Genomic DNA, 15,385 nt, shown 5'->3' on the forward strand with positions numbered 1-15,385 from the left:
AAGGCGGCCCTTTTCTTATTATATGGCTTGCTTGGCAGAGGGAGACGGCCATGTTTTCTGACGTTCCTTTGGGGTTTGGGACAGATGTTGCCACATCATCTGAGAAGGAGTGAGGTGTCAAGGTCTGAGTGCCCCCAACATTCTCCATTTCCCCTGTTAGGCTTTGCTGGCATACATATCTTTCTCTTTGGAACCCCTGAGGTGTTGATTTTTTTGTAATGTCTGTGGTTCTTTCCTCTGTGCTGGTATCTTGATTCCCTGAACCGCCCTCTGGTGCTCCTGCATTAACTTCTTTGGGGGTCCTGGGGGCGCTAACAGGAAGGGTCCTCACAGCATGACCAATGTCACTGTTCTCGCTAAGCCCTGGTTTGCTCACAGCAGCATAGCGGAAAAGGTATTCAGTGTCTGGGCATAACCCTCTTACTGTAGAAGTTTCTTCTCTCCCATTGGTAAGCCCAGACACCCAGTTCTCTTGCTCCATGGTCCTGTATTCAAACTGGAAGCAGGAGAGTGTGTCTTTCCCACACTGTGCTGGAGTGAATCTCAGCTGCACACTGTCATGTGAGATTTCTTCAATCTCTAGGGGAAGAGGTTTGGATGGAGGCTCAAATTTCGTTTCTTTCAGGTGTCCACTTTCATACAAGTGGATGGAAGCACCTGGATTGCTTTTATATTGAGTGGAGGCCACCACGAATCGGGTCTTCTTTCTGGACAGATTGGCATTGGCAAAAGCTGAGAAAGTTGTGGCCAGTTCTCTTGCCCTTTTGATGACAGTTGTATCTTCATACCATCCTATGGAGCTTGGAGTCTCCCCATCTGATGCATCCTGTTGCTTCAAGGAAGAGAGAGACGCTTTCAGCTTGGACAAATATGGCTCCTCTTCATGTAACGATGTGAACATGAATGCAACAACAAAGTCAGTCCCAGGACGAAAGATCTCTTCAGACAGTTCCTGCTTAAGACGGATGACTTGTTTCTCTTTAAGGCTTGAAAGGATAGAATTCACAAAACTAATCTCTTGCTCCTTTTTATCCAAAAATCCACTGAGTCTTTGAGTGTTGAAGAGGGATTGCTTTTTCCATTCTAATACCTCCTCCAGCTCCTTTTCCTCTTTCTTTCCTTCACGGACGGAGGGTACAATTTCTGCTAGCTGTTTCTGAAAAGCCTGTTTGTGTTGCTCACATAGATCTCTGAAGTGTTGGATTTTCTTCTTGATTTCAGGGAAGGTTTTGGCTGCGAGACTATTCAGGAGGTCATTGCACTGTGCATCTATTTCGAAGAGGCCCTCTGTCTCATCCCTGATGCCATAATTCAGGACATCACTTATCTCATGGAAAGAGCTTGCATACGGCATCAGAGGGGTTTGGAGCCTTAATTTCTTTAGTGGGTACAGGCGGACAGTTATGGGTACAGCCTTCTCGCTATGCTCACCCAGAAGTTTGGGGAGGCTAGTGTGAATTTTTGTAGGATCATGTAAAGTATCTAGATCGTTTTCCAGAGGAAAATCTCCATAAAACCTATAGTTAAACATTTGGTTTTGTGGCTTTCCTTCGTCATCCATTTTGAGAGCTGATTTGTCTTGCGGTGGAAACATCGACATTTTACCTCCAGGCCTTCTCACTTCCTCTTTGCTATTTTCAGAAGAAGAAACCGCTCTATCATATTCCACGAAGGCCTGGGCCCCGTATCGAACAGCAGTAACCACATGAGAAGCCTCCCACTTGCTTACAGTGGAGTCAGAGAAACGTTCGGGTCCAAAGGAGTTTAGAGACAGCCGTTCACGCTCAACAACTTCTATAGCCAAGTACCTGTACGTAGTGCTGTCCTGGTGTCTGGATTTCTTGGTGCTGAGCAGATATTTTGCAGATCCGTTCACTTCAAACAAGCCACAGAGGAGGCTGGTCAGCAGGGATGGTCTGATAGCCAGAGCAACAGCCTTCTCTCCAATTGTGTTAGACGAAATATTGTCCATTATATTGCTGATTTGTATTTTTTTGCCTGTGTTCTTCTGATGTATCTCTGGATCAAATAATGAATATTCTGGAGAATTGAAAAGAAACATGTGGTTAATGGAAAGAAGAGACAAATCATTCCAATAACGAATGGAAAGCAAATTAGATCTGTGCTAAGTGTGTGCAATGTACAACAGGGGGCTTAATTTCCCCAATGCCCTTGGGGATGGAGAAACCACTCCCCATTGAGCCATCTAGCTAGCCTTCATGCTGCATCCCCAGCAAACTTACTTTGAGACATATGAATGAACACTTTAACTGAGGTTGTTGGGTCTCTTCGTCTCTCTACATGGTAGTTTGAAAGAAAGCAGACTGTGCAGGATGAACTCAGGAACACACACACGCACCTCCCACACACCAATTCATTCCGTTCCCCCTTATTAAGAACTCTCCCAGGGCGACCTTCTGAAGATCTGGAGATGTTCTGTTTGAAGGATAATTCATCCTATGTCACTGGAAGGTTGCTAGGTTCTTTCTTATTTCAATGCAAACAATGGGGAAAATATGTTGGGCCCATTTTAAAATTCATTGGTTTAATTTAATTACACTTAAGTAGCTGCACCTTTGTTTTATACAAAAAATTGTATTGGTCTGTGACTGTAATAAACAATTCTTCCATTCACTAAATCCATTCTGCAGCTATAGCACACACTCAGGCTGCAGCACATCCACTTGGGAGTTGCCGTTGAACCCAGGAGGACCAACCTTCAAGGGTGCATGCAGCATTTTGATCTCTGATATGCGTTGCATAATAATAATAATAATAATAATAATAATAATAATAATAATATTTCTTACCCGCCTCTCCATTTTGATCGAGGCGAGGAGCAACAATAAACGATAAAATACATAATAATTAAAACATAATATACATTGTTGTACCTTGAATATTTTGAATATTTTAAATAATGTGTGTTGCTATATGTGAGCAATTCTGTATTTTGTAATGGTCTTTGTGCTACAAACAAATAAACCATTCATTCATTCATTCATTCAATATACATTGTTAAAAACATCCTAAAAAACATCCTAGAAACATTTTAAAAACATCTTAAAAACATCTCAAAATTCCACTGGATAGGCCTGCCGGAAGAGATCAGTCTTTACAGCTTTCTTGAATGCTAGTAGACTGTTAAGTTGACGAGTCTCCTCCGGCAGGCCATTCCACAGTCTGGGAGCAGCAGAAGAGAAGGTCCTCGGGGTAACGGTTGTTCATCTAGTTTTTGCTAGCTGAAGTAGATTTCCCCCAGAGGACTTGAGTGTGTGGGGCGGATTGTATGGGAGAAGGCGATCCCGCAGGTAGCCTGGACCCAAACCATGTAGGGCTTTAAAGGTGATAACCAACACTTTATACTTTGCTCGGAAACTACTTGGCAGCCAGTGTAGAGATTTTAAAACTGGTGTAATGTGGTTACCTCTAGGTGTACCGGTGACCAGCCTGGCTGCTATATTTTGAACAAGTTGAAGTTTCTGGACTAGGCACAAAGGTAGCTCTATGTAGAGCACATTGCAGAAGTCGAGCCTCGAAGTTACCAGCACTTGCACTACCGTTTTTAGGCCTTCCGACTCTAGGAAGGGGCGCAGCTGGCGTATCAGCCGAAGCTGATAGCAGGCACTCCTGGCCGTCGTATCTATCTGGGCTGTCATTTGGAGTGATGGATAGTTGTGAGAAATGTATCTTGGGGTTGCCCTATTTCCCAGGCAGTTAACAACATATGCTGAGTTTTTAACTGACCCCAGAATAGTTGTTTAAAATGGATATTGTTGTTTTTATTCTTTTGTTGGTTTAAAATTTTTGCATATTTGTTTTTAATGCTCACTGTTTTTAACCTCTGTAAACCACCCAGAGAGCTTCGGCTATGGGGCGGTATTTAAATGTAATAAATAAATAAAATAAATATTTTGTATTTATTTAAATCATTTTTACTCTGCTGTAAAGGCTCCTGGAGTGGTGGATTCAGTGCCACAAGCAATGGCATCACAGCGCAATGCCGTTGCCTAGGGTGTTGCTTGGATGCAACAGTATGTTTGCAGGGGGTGCATCATTGTTGCTAGGGTTTATAGCTCAGTGGTAGAGCACATAGTTTGCGTGCAGAAGGGCAGTCTGTAATCTCGGACTCACAACAGTGAAGGCCTTATTCCTTGTACACACCTGCCACACTGCTCCTGGCAGAGAGAAACAGCAGGGCCTCCAAATGTCTAGACTAGCAGCACAGACTCAGAAGAGAATGAGGTATACGATGGTCTCATGTGCTCCTGTCCGGAGGGCATGGCCCCACCAATGTCCTCAGAAAATGAATCACTACCAGCACCCCTATCTCCAGCAGAAGCCAATGGATACAGAATCAGTCAAGGACCCTTTATAAACAACAACCAGCCCCTACAGGAAAGCAGGGCCAACAGCAGTAGAGGATTTGTCAGCCCACAAAGGTTCCAGGTGGCTTCAGCTCATTGCTTAGACGACATTGTTGGGAGTCCTGAATTAGGACTGGTTTTTTGTGATTTCCATATCTTTGTACAAGCCTGTAAAACCTGGAAGAAACTGAAGACTCAGCATCAGTCAATCAGCTTAAAGGTCAAGTTTGCAGCTGGACTTTATTGAATTATTGGGATGATGCAAAAGTCTAATTGTCTTGCCATTGCCAATTAGTGGTTTCATCATTTGTTCAGGGAAGTGTATATAAAGAGAGTTTTGGAGCTTTGTAACCAGATTAAAATATTCCCTCTCTACTGCTGTGAGCCCTGCTGTAATCTGTATGACCAAGTGTGTGAGTATGTTGGTGTAAATTTGTATTGCCATAAACTGTGTTATTTTCTATCAGTAAAATACTTTATTTTTGTACCAAACAAAATAGACTCTGTCTTGAAGTTAATTTGGTCTTTGCTGACTTTCATAGTTAAGAACCGCTGCTATTCTGCTAGTTCACTGGTATAGTGAACAAAAGGGTTTATAAATAATATATAAACCTCAAGAGGTTATGGCCCAGTAACAGTCTGGACATAATTCTAGTTCTTAACAGAGAAACAGTAGGACCTGATAAGACAGAGAAGCCGTGCGTTGACTAATTGCCCTGGAGCGTTGCTTTTTCTAAAGAACGTTGGGATTTAGACAAAGGAAGAAGTTTTTTTTGTAAAGCTTTTTGTCTTGCAAAGTCACACGGTGTCTGATAGAAGGCTATTTTTGAATTTGAAAAGGGATTCTGAGGTTGTTAAGCCGGTCAGTTCCCAAAAAGGAAATTCAAATAACAAAAGGGTTGAAAAAACAACCAATTAGCAGTTATGGCACTTCAAATAGGAATGAATACACAAATGGAACAACTCACAGACACAAATTATATTACTTGGTCATTTAAGATTGAAATGAGTTTAAGGAACCAAGGGCTGTGGGAAGTAGTTACAGACCCACCCGATGAAGATTTAAGTGCAGCTGATTTGAGAGAGTGGAATCGAAATGCAGAGAAAGCAAAAACCTATATAATCCTCTGTATGAGGAATGATCAGCTATTCTATGTTAATAGAGAGGATGCTGTTCATGTGATCTGGACAAAATTGCGTGAAGTATATGTAAGAGATACAGCAGGTTCTCGAATAAATTTAACACGCAGAATGTATAGGACGATGCTAAAAGAATCTGGAGATATTGGCAAACATTTGCAGGAGCTGAGAGAAATATTCCAAAGTTTAGCATCGGCTGGCTTGACTCTTTCAGAGGAAATGAAGTCTTATATTATTTTGTCTAGCTTACCAACGTCTTGGGACGTGTTGGTGACTACCCTAGAGGGAGTGACTGTCCGTGATTTAACCCTGAATTATGTGTGCGGAAAATTATTAGAAGAACAACAGAAAAGACATTCCAAGAGAGAAGCCGTGAGCTCAAACGGCAAGGCAGACTCATTTCAACAATGGTCTGGTTCAGAAGGGGTTAAGACCGGGACTGTGAAAAAGGAGGAGACTGAATCTGCTTATTCAGTTTCTAAAAAGCACAAGCCACAAAAAACAATTGTTTGCTGGCAATGTGGCAAAATTGGACATAAGAAGATTGACTGTAAAGTGAGATTACAACCTGAGAAAGTTTCTGAGCATCGCTGGAAAAATGCTTCTTGTTCAAAGAAGTCAGCACAGCTCGTTACAGCCGGAGTGAGCAAGATGTCGAAGGAGGAAGGAAACGGAAGCTCAGCTATCTGGCTGATAGACTCAGCTTGTAATTCTGTTATTTCTACTAGAATGGAAAGCTTCCTGGACTTCAGAGTCACGTCTAACAGATTTATTTTCCTTGCTAACGGCTCAAAGCAGGAAGTGAAGGGAGAAGGAATTTGCCATATTCCTGTCCTTAACGAAAGCTTTGCTAATGCTATTTTTGTTCCCAACTTAAGTCATTCTCTTTTAGGTGTGTCAAATCTAATGGAGAAAAAGTTCTCTGTCTCCTTTGAGGAGGGGAAATGTTTTATTTCCAGGCATGGAGAACTGAAGGGGACTGCCAGTTTAAAAAACGGTTTGTTTTTCCTGGACAGGAGCCAAGGTGGAGAGGAAGATATTTCTTCAAGTTCTATGACTTACAAAAACATTTCTCCCCATGACAATTGCCTACATTTATTCCATAGGAGATTTGGACATCCTTGTTTTAGATCTCTGGGCAAAACTCTCAAGATTGCTGAAGATGTGAGAGTAAAAAATTGCCAGAATTACCTTGACTGTTCCGTTTGTAAGTTGGCAAAATCACGTGTAGCCAATATTCCACGTGTAAGAGACTGGAGACATAAGGACATTCTTGGTCTAATACATTTAGATCTGACTGGTCCTTTCCCAGAGAGTTATGGGAAAGCTAAATATGCCCTGGTCATTTTAGATGACAAAACACGTTATTCATGGGTATATTTGTTAAAGCAAAAGTCTCAGTGTCTAGCCAAAGTAAAGGAATGGGTTAAAAAGGTGGAGAGATCTTTGCAAAGGCAAATACAGAACTTCTGTTCGGATCGGGGGGGCGAGTTTAGAAGTCTAGAGTTTGCTGATTTTTGCAGAAAGCATGGGATTTCTCATAAGTTTACAGATCCCATGGCGTCTTGGCAAGCTGGGAATGTGGAGCGGCGGATTGGCGTGCTGAAAACGAAAATGGAATGCTTAATGAAGGATGCCAAAGCAGATCCCAAGCTTTGGGGTGAAGCTTTTATGGCTGCAAACTATCTGTGCAACAGAACGTGGTCTTCAGCCATTAACAATATTCCTTTTTTCTTAATTTTTGGCAAAAATCCTAGTTTAAAACACATCAGAATCTGGGGATCCTATGCAATTGTGAATATTCCTTTAGCTCAAAGGAGACAGCTAGGACCCAGGGGAGTCAAAATGATGTTTGTTGGTTATGAAAATGGTAGTTGGAGGTTTTTGCACAAAGGAGGAAGAATTGTTGTCTCAAAATCTGCTTCCTTTGCTGAGCAGAATTGGGAATCGGTACATGATAATCCGTCAGTTTTACTAGATTTAGATTCTTCTAGCAGGCAAACGCCTGTAGCAACTCAGACCGAGCCAGAAGACAGAGAGCAAGAGGAGGAGGAGGAGGTGCAGATCCCCCGCAGGTCTCAAAGACAATAGGCTTGGAATACACGCTTGTAATGTGAGCTGTGAACCTAATTCTTATGCGGAAGTAAAGCAATTAAGTTCTTTTGAACGAAAACAATGGGAGTGTGCCATGGAAAGCGAATTACAGAGTCTTCAAGAGAACAAGGTTTTTGAAGAAGTTGTTTTGCCTCCGGGACAGAAATCTTTAACTTGCCGCTGGGTTTTCAAACGCAAGCCGCTTGAAAACGGGGACACTAAATTCAAGGCTAGGCTGGTTGCTAGGGGATATAATCAGGTTAGGGACGTCGATTATGACGTCACTTTCTCACCCACTGTAAAATCAGAGACTTTACGCTTGTTTTTAACCCTTGCAGCCAAAGAAAAGTTGAAAATAAGTCAGTACGACTTTACCACAGCATATCTAAACGCACCAATCCAGGAAAAATTGTACTTGAGGAAACCAGAAGGGTTTGATAACAACAACAAAGTTTGGTTGTTAAAGAAGGCGATTTATGGGTTGAAACAGAGTGCGAGGTGCTGGAATTCAACTTTAAACAACACTCTGGTAAACGACATGGGTTTTTCTAGGAGCATTGCAGACCCTTGTCTTTACACGAAGGGGAGTGGTAAGGATTATAAAGCCTTAATTTTGTTTGTTGATGACATTTTGATATCTTGTTATAGTGACGCAGAGGTCCAAAAAGTAGCACAGCAGTTGGCTAGTAAGTATAACTTGAAATCCCTAGGGCCAGTGAAAAATTACCTGGGGGTAGAAGTTAAACAAACGGAGGACGGAAGCTTTCTGCTAAGTCAAAAGCAGAAAATTGAGGTGTTACTTGAACAGTGTGGGATGCAAGACTGCAAACCGGTGAAAAGCCCCATGGAACTGAACATACAAAGTACTTTACAAGGTGAATGTTTTAGCAACCCAGATTTGTATCGGTCTGTGGTTGGAATGTTGTTGTACTTAGTTAACTGGTCTAGGCCAGATTTGTCAGCTTCTGTCGCCATTTTAAGCAGGTTTGTTGCAAAGCCCACAATACCAGCCTGGAATGCCCTGAAAAGAGTTTTAAGGTACCTAAAAGGCACCTTGGAGCACGGATTAAGTTTATCTGCAGAGCCAGATGAAGATTTATTGTGCTATGTGGATTCAGATTGGGCAGGCTGTACGGAAGATAGAAAATCCACGTCTGGATATATTCTATTATTTGGAAAAGCCCCAATATCCTGGAAGTCAAGGAAGCAAGCTTCAGTGGCCATATCTTCATGTGAGGCTGAGTATGGGGCACTGTCTGATGTTTGTGGTGAGATTACATGGCTATTGCAATTATTAAAGGACCTCAAAATCCATGTTGCAAAGCCTGTAACTGTGTTCTGTGATTCCCAAGCAGCAATTGCATTGGCGAATTCAGAAATCCTAAAGATAAAGTCTAAACACATAGCTATCAAGTTTCATAATGTCAAAGAACACATAGCTAGTGGAACATTGAAGTTAGCCTACTGTGAGTCCCAGAATAATTTGGCAGACGTCTTTACAAAACCGTTAGGAGCCATCAAACATTGGGAGATTTGTGAAACGTTAGGTTTCAGGGAGGGCTAAAAATGTGATTAACTGTACAAATGTTGTAACGTGGTGAAATAGTGGAAAACCCAAAATGAAGGGGTGTTGGGAGTCCTGAATTAGGACTGGTTTTTTGTGATTTCCATATCTTTGTACAAGCCTGTAAAACCTGGAAGAAACTGAAGACTCAGCATCAGTCAATCAGCTTAAAGGTCAAGTTTGCAGCTGGACTTTATTGAATTATTGGGATGATGCAAAAGTCTAATTGTCTTGCCATTGCCAATTAGTGGTTTCATCATTTGTTCAGGGAAGTGTATATAAAGAGAGTTTTGGAGCTTTGTAACCAGATTAAAATATTCCCTCTCTACTAGTGTGAGCCCTGCTGTAATCTGTATGACCAAGTGTGTGAGTATGTTGGTGTAAATTTGTATTGCCATAAACTGTGTTATTTTCTATCAGTAAAATACTTTATTTTTGTACCAAACAAAATAGACTCTGTCTTGAAGTTAATTTGGTCTTTGCTGACTTTCATAGTTAAGAACCGCTGCTATTCTGCTAGTTCACTGGTATAGTGAACAAAAGGGTTTATAAATAATATATAAACCTCAAGAGACATTTCTCCGTAGTTGCAATAGAAGGGAGACCTCCAGCCAGCGTGGCCACCTGGAGCTGACCATGGTCCTGATCCCGTCTTTAGAGATGGAAAGCTGACTTTGCTTGATTTGGAATGTCTTGACCTGACATGGCCTGCCCAGGAAACTCTAGTTGACAGTATCCACTTCCCATGCAAGCTTCAAGTCTCAACAGAACAGGATATTTACCTGAGAGAAGAGCATCCTTATAGCAGTCGTACAGCATCCCCAGCTGGAATGGGCGGCCCAGGGCAGGCATCTCAATCACATTATCTGGCCCAGACATTGTCCTCTAGTAGTTCTCTGAAAGGTAGATTTCAAAGTGTTGTCAACCATAATGAAGCTTAAATCCTTGTAACTTTAATTGACTTACATTCATTCTATTCAGCAATTTTTCTCTTATTCAGTACACACAAAGATTCAGAAATACCAACGGTTTCCTCTTGTTCATGAGACAACATCTATAGTTAACAATGAATTTATTCTAGTGGCAATGATATGCACAGCTCAAAATGGGAAAACATACCAGAAATTTCAGAATGGTTTAAGAGAACATGATTATTTTTTTTTGCTTTTTTCACTAAATCAGGTTTATATGGAAATCAAATAGATTTATAGAAAATGGTAAGTATTTATCAATTTCTGGAATATTAAATTTAAAGATAAAATTCAACTGTAATATTTGTATATTATAACTTTGCAGTAGTACATAAGAACATCAGAAGAGCCCTGAGGCTCGATCAAACCAAGGGTCCATCCAGACCAGCACTCTGTTCACACAGAGGCCAACCAGCCGTCAGCCAGGGACCAACAAGGCAGGACATGGTGCAACAGCACCCTCCCACCCATGTTCCCAAGCAGCTAGTGCACACAGGCTTATTGTCTCGAATACTGGGGATGGTACACAACCATCAGGGCTAGTAGCCATGGAGAGCCTTCGCTTCCAGGAATTGAACCAACCCCCTTTTGAAGCCATCCAAACTGGTGGCCATCACCCCATCTTGTGGTAGTGAGCTCCATAATTTAGCTATGCACTGTGTGAAGAAGTCCTTCCTTTTATTTGTCCTGGATCTCCCACCCATCAGCTTCATGGGATGACCCCGGTTTCTAGTATTTTGAGAGAGGGAGAAAAATGTCTCCCTATCCACCTTCTCCACACCACACATAATTTTATACACCTCTATCATGTCTCCCCTTAGCCTCCTTTTTTTGAAGCTAAACAATCCCAGTTGATGTAACCTTTCCTTGTAGGGGAGACGCTCCAGCCCCTGAATCATTTTAGTTGCCCTTTTCTGCCCTTTTTCCAGCACTATAATATCTTTTTTTAGGTGTGGTGACCAGAATTGTATACAGTATTCTAAGTGTGGTCGCACCATAGATTTGTATAAAGGCAGTAAAATACTGGCCGTTTTATTCTCAATTCCTTTTCTTATCATGCCTAACATAGAGTTTGCCTTCTTTACAGTGGCCGCACACTGGGCGGACATTTTCATCGAGCTGCCCACCACTATCCCAAGATCCATCTAGTCCAGCACACTGTTCACATAGTGGCCAAACAGCTGTTGACCAGGAACTAGGGATGGACGGACTTGTCTGTGTCCGGCTTCATTGGACACTTGCCACTTCCCATCCACCCTGCTCTGGAGCCTCCACTGTTGTACACAATGGAGCCTCTGAAAATTGCGTATCTCCTACCTTGCTTAAATGGCAACTCTAAAGGCCCCACTTATACAGGATTGAAGGCATGAATGGAGTGGAGTCCAGAGAGGGCTGGTGAATATAGACTTACTGCCTCGAATATTTGAGGTAGCACATAAGCCATCAGGACTAATAGTCATTGATAGCCTTCTCCTCCAGGAACTATCCCGTTTAAAGCCATCCAAAGTGGTGGCCATCACTACATCTGGTGGCAGTGAATTCCATAGTTTAACTATGTACTATGTGAAGAAGTCCTTAGAATCATAGAATCATAGAATAGCAGAGCTGGAAGGGGCCTACAAGGCCATTGAGTCCAACCCCCTGCTCAATGCAGGAATCCACCCTAAAGCATCCCTGACAGATGGCTGTCCAGCTGCCTCTTGAAGGCCTCTAGTGTGGGAGAGCCCACCACCTCCCTAGGTAACTGATTCCATTGTCGTACTGCTCTAACAGTCAGGAAGTTTTTCCTGATGTCCAGCTGGAATCTGGCTTCCTTTAACTTGAGCCTGTTATTCCGTGTCCTGCACTCTGGGAGGATCGTGAAGAGATCCTGGCCCTCCTCTGTGTGACAACCTTTTAAGTATTTGAAGAGTGCTATCATGCTATCCACTAAAGTTATCCACTAAACGTTTCTGCAATGCAATCCTATGGGCGAAAAAATCCAAAATGGCGGGCGGAGCGCTCCACGAAAAGAGAAGCGATCCGCCTATGGTTGCTTCTCTTCGCCATGCTTCTCCAGCCCCCCCAATCTGCTTCTCCTCCGCCTGTAGCAGAGGCGGATCACCCCGATCCGCTTCTGCTTCTCTGATCCGAGGAGAAGCGGATCACACCCCTACTTTTAACTTCCACTTACAGATTTTAGATGCACGTTTGTGTGTTTCCCACTTTCCTCCTCCAGTCTTAAATAAACAGATGGTTTTTGCATGGCACCATTCTCTGCTGCTCTACTTTACAGGTTGTTGCAAGGATTACTGAGATAATTTATTTATTTATGACATTTATATACCTCCCCATAGCTGAAGCTCTCTGGGTGGCTCACAAAGATTAAAAAGATTAGATTAAAAAGACTAAACATCAAAAATCAATATACAAAATTTAAAAGCATAAAAACAGCAACATTTAAAACAAATTTTAAACACTCAGCCAGGCCAAAGCTAAGGGCTGTTTATTTATTTTAAAAATAAATCATGCATGTGAACAGCCAAGAGTATTGCATGAATGCTAAATATTTAATAATGGGGGTCTGTAAATCCCTTAGGCACCCCCAATATTATGGGGTGGGTGGGGTTTCCCTGTGCTTTAAAGTGGCCGATTGTGGGTTTGTGACTTTCTCTGCCTGAAATGTTGGTGCACACAATCTATCCCAGCAAATTCCTATGGCCATTCAGAAGATTTATTTATTTCTAAGCAGTTTGGAGACCATCTTTAGGTCCTTTGGCATCCCCTTGTGATGAATTGGAGGGCTCCTGATTTTCCTTAGAGGGAGTTGTGCAGAATCCCATCCTGTGACTTTGCATTTCTCTGGCCAATTAATTTCTGTTAGTTCATTTGGATATGCCCCCCACCCACCCAAAGACCACTGTGTAATCAACTTGTGACAGACAAACTGACTGACAGATTATCAATACTCTTGACAGTACTGTATTCTGATGGCTGTCTCCTATTTTCAGCAAAGACAAATAGGTTCAATACACAAACTGAGCGATGAAGAATATAGCCTTTGTGGCACTGACAAGCTGTGCTCTGGAGAATATGCCCCTTGCAATTGGCATGTACCAAGGACCAAATTCTGCATCCTATAAGAGTGCAAACAGAGGAATATGCTATCACCTAACTGTGGCTATAGCTAGACCTAAGGTTTATCCCAGGATTGTCCTGGGGTCAAACCTGTTCATCTAAGTGGGAGCGTGTTCAGAGGAGGGCAACCAGGATGATCAGGGGTCTAGAAACAAAGCCCTATGAAGAGAGACTGAAAGAACTGGGCATGTTTAGCCTGGAGAAGAGAAGATGGAGGGGAGACATGAGAGCACTCTTCAAATACTTAAAAGGTTGTCACACAGAGGAGGGCCAGGATCTCTTCTCGATCCTCCCAGAGTGCAGGACACGGAATAACGGGCTCAAGTTAAAGGAAGCCAGATTCCGGCTGGACATCAGGAAAAACTTCCTGACTGTTAGAGCAATGCGACGGTGGAATCAGTTACCTAGGGAGGTGGTGGGCTCTCCCACACTAGAGGCCTTCAAGAGGCAGCTGGACAACCATCTGTCAGGGATGCTTTAGGGTGATTCCTGCATTGAGCAGGGGGTTGGACTCGATGGCCTTGTAGGCCCCTTCCAACTCTGCTATTCTATGATTCTATGATTCTAAGTGCCACACAGGGCATCCACTGCTCAGGCAGGGACGGACCCAGGATGATCCTGGGATAAACCTTAGGTCTAGCTACGGCCTAAATGCATTTTTTTTCAAATTATGAAAGTGGAATTTTTATTATAATTCTAACAAGGCATGTGAATTTCTTTTCAGATTTGGGAGCAGTTCACAACTGCTTCCACCCTAAAGGTCACAAAAGGTTCAGTTTTCTAAGGCAGAGGGGTATATTTATTGGGGTTCAGCTCAATCCCAGTGTGCTGCTGCTTGATAAACTGAAAGCTGGAGACCCAGGCAGAAGAAAGGAAAAAGGAAAAGAAGGTTGCAGAAGAGGTAAAAGTTGTGCTTCTGTATTACCAAAAACAATGACAATATGAACTGTAATTAATCCGTGACCCTGAAGATCTGACGTCAAGGGGTTATATTCAATCAGCAAGACCAGTTTGTGCATACAGAATTAGAGAGAGAACAATGCAGCTAGCAAACAGAAATAAAATGTCCCAAAACTGTTCTTACATTTGCTTTTTGAATGTTGATGACTGGTTTGGGATTCTATCCCATAGGCTTATTTAGTTTTATTATATATTTTTGTATTTACAGTTTAATTGTTATATTCCTGATGTACAGCACCCTGGGAATATGATGGAGGGGTCATATGAAATATTTATAATAAATACATAAACAAACAAATATTTTAATTAAAAACTATTAATTGGTTAATAATTTTGTGTAGGGTAATATACTTATTTGCTTATTTATTTATTTTTAGACTGCCTTTAAGGATAAAACCCTTTATTTACCGTTTACATTTTTCTCCTGTACAACTAAGGGCTCGTCTACACCAAGCAGGATATTGCACTATGAAAGTAGTATGAAAGCAGTATATAAAAGGCAGGAGCCACACCAAGCAGGACATAACAGTATAAAAGTGGTATATAGTATGTGTCAATGGGCCCAAATAGTTGTCAGTACACTTCAGTACCGCTATAAAGCAGTCATGTGGCTCCTGCCTTTTATATAGTGGAATATCCTGCGTGGTGTAGATGAGCGCTAAGTGTCACTGCCCACCTGCCAACTAAGGAAAACCCTTCATGCTTGTGATGATGTGGAATCTAGCCCAGAGAGCTTCTGCCAGAGCAAGTGGGCTGTTCTTGAAGAGTTTTGCTCCAACAGACTAGCCCGATTCCTCCCTGTCCTGGACTCCTTTTTTTTAGTCAGTTATGTGTATGAGGAGAGGATTGTGCTGCGGGTGCTCAGCTCTGTCCACATGAAAGGGACGGAGCAGCACGTGGAAAGGGCAGGGAAAGCCAGGGAGGGGGATGAAAGACACACACACACACTCCCCCTCTCCCTCTCCTTTCCAACAGGAACAAAGTTTTGGGGACAGGCAAAAGAGAAACACAAAATCAAAACACTGCTTTACCTGAAACTTCCTTCTCGGTGCCTTGCTTTTCTGCCTGGAGAGTCTGAGAGCGGTGCTGCCTGTTCGGGGAACTGCTTTTGTACAGGAACATCTTCGCCTTTTATATAAGCTCGTGCTGCCAGCAGAAATGCAAAAGAGAAA

At 42.4% G+C, this 15,385-nt stretch overlaps 1 long non-coding RNA gene across 1 annotated transcript; it reads right to left on the reverse strand.

Annotated features, from left to right (window-relative positions):
• Positions 1-1,796: 1,796 nt before the first annotated feature.
• LOC134396180 (uncharacterized) lies at positions 1,797-15,318 on the reverse strand. Its single transcript, XR_010025254.1, has 3 exons — positions 15,245-15,318; positions 9,948-10,061; positions 1,797-2,040 (listed from the first exon to the last, which is right to left on the reverse strand). It is a non-coding gene; the product is annotated as an uncharacterized LOC134396180 (long non-coding RNA).
• Positions 15,319-15,385: the final 67 nt, after the last annotated feature.

Source organism: Elgaria multicarinata, chromosome 1, assembly GCF_023053635.1.
Source record: "Elgaria multicarinata webbii isolate HBS135686 ecotype San Diego chromosome 1, rElgMul1.1.pri, whole genome shotgun sequence".
Classification (NCBI taxonomy): domain Eukaryota; kingdom Metazoa; phylum Chordata; class Lepidosauria; order Squamata; family Anguidae; genus Elgaria; species Elgaria multicarinata.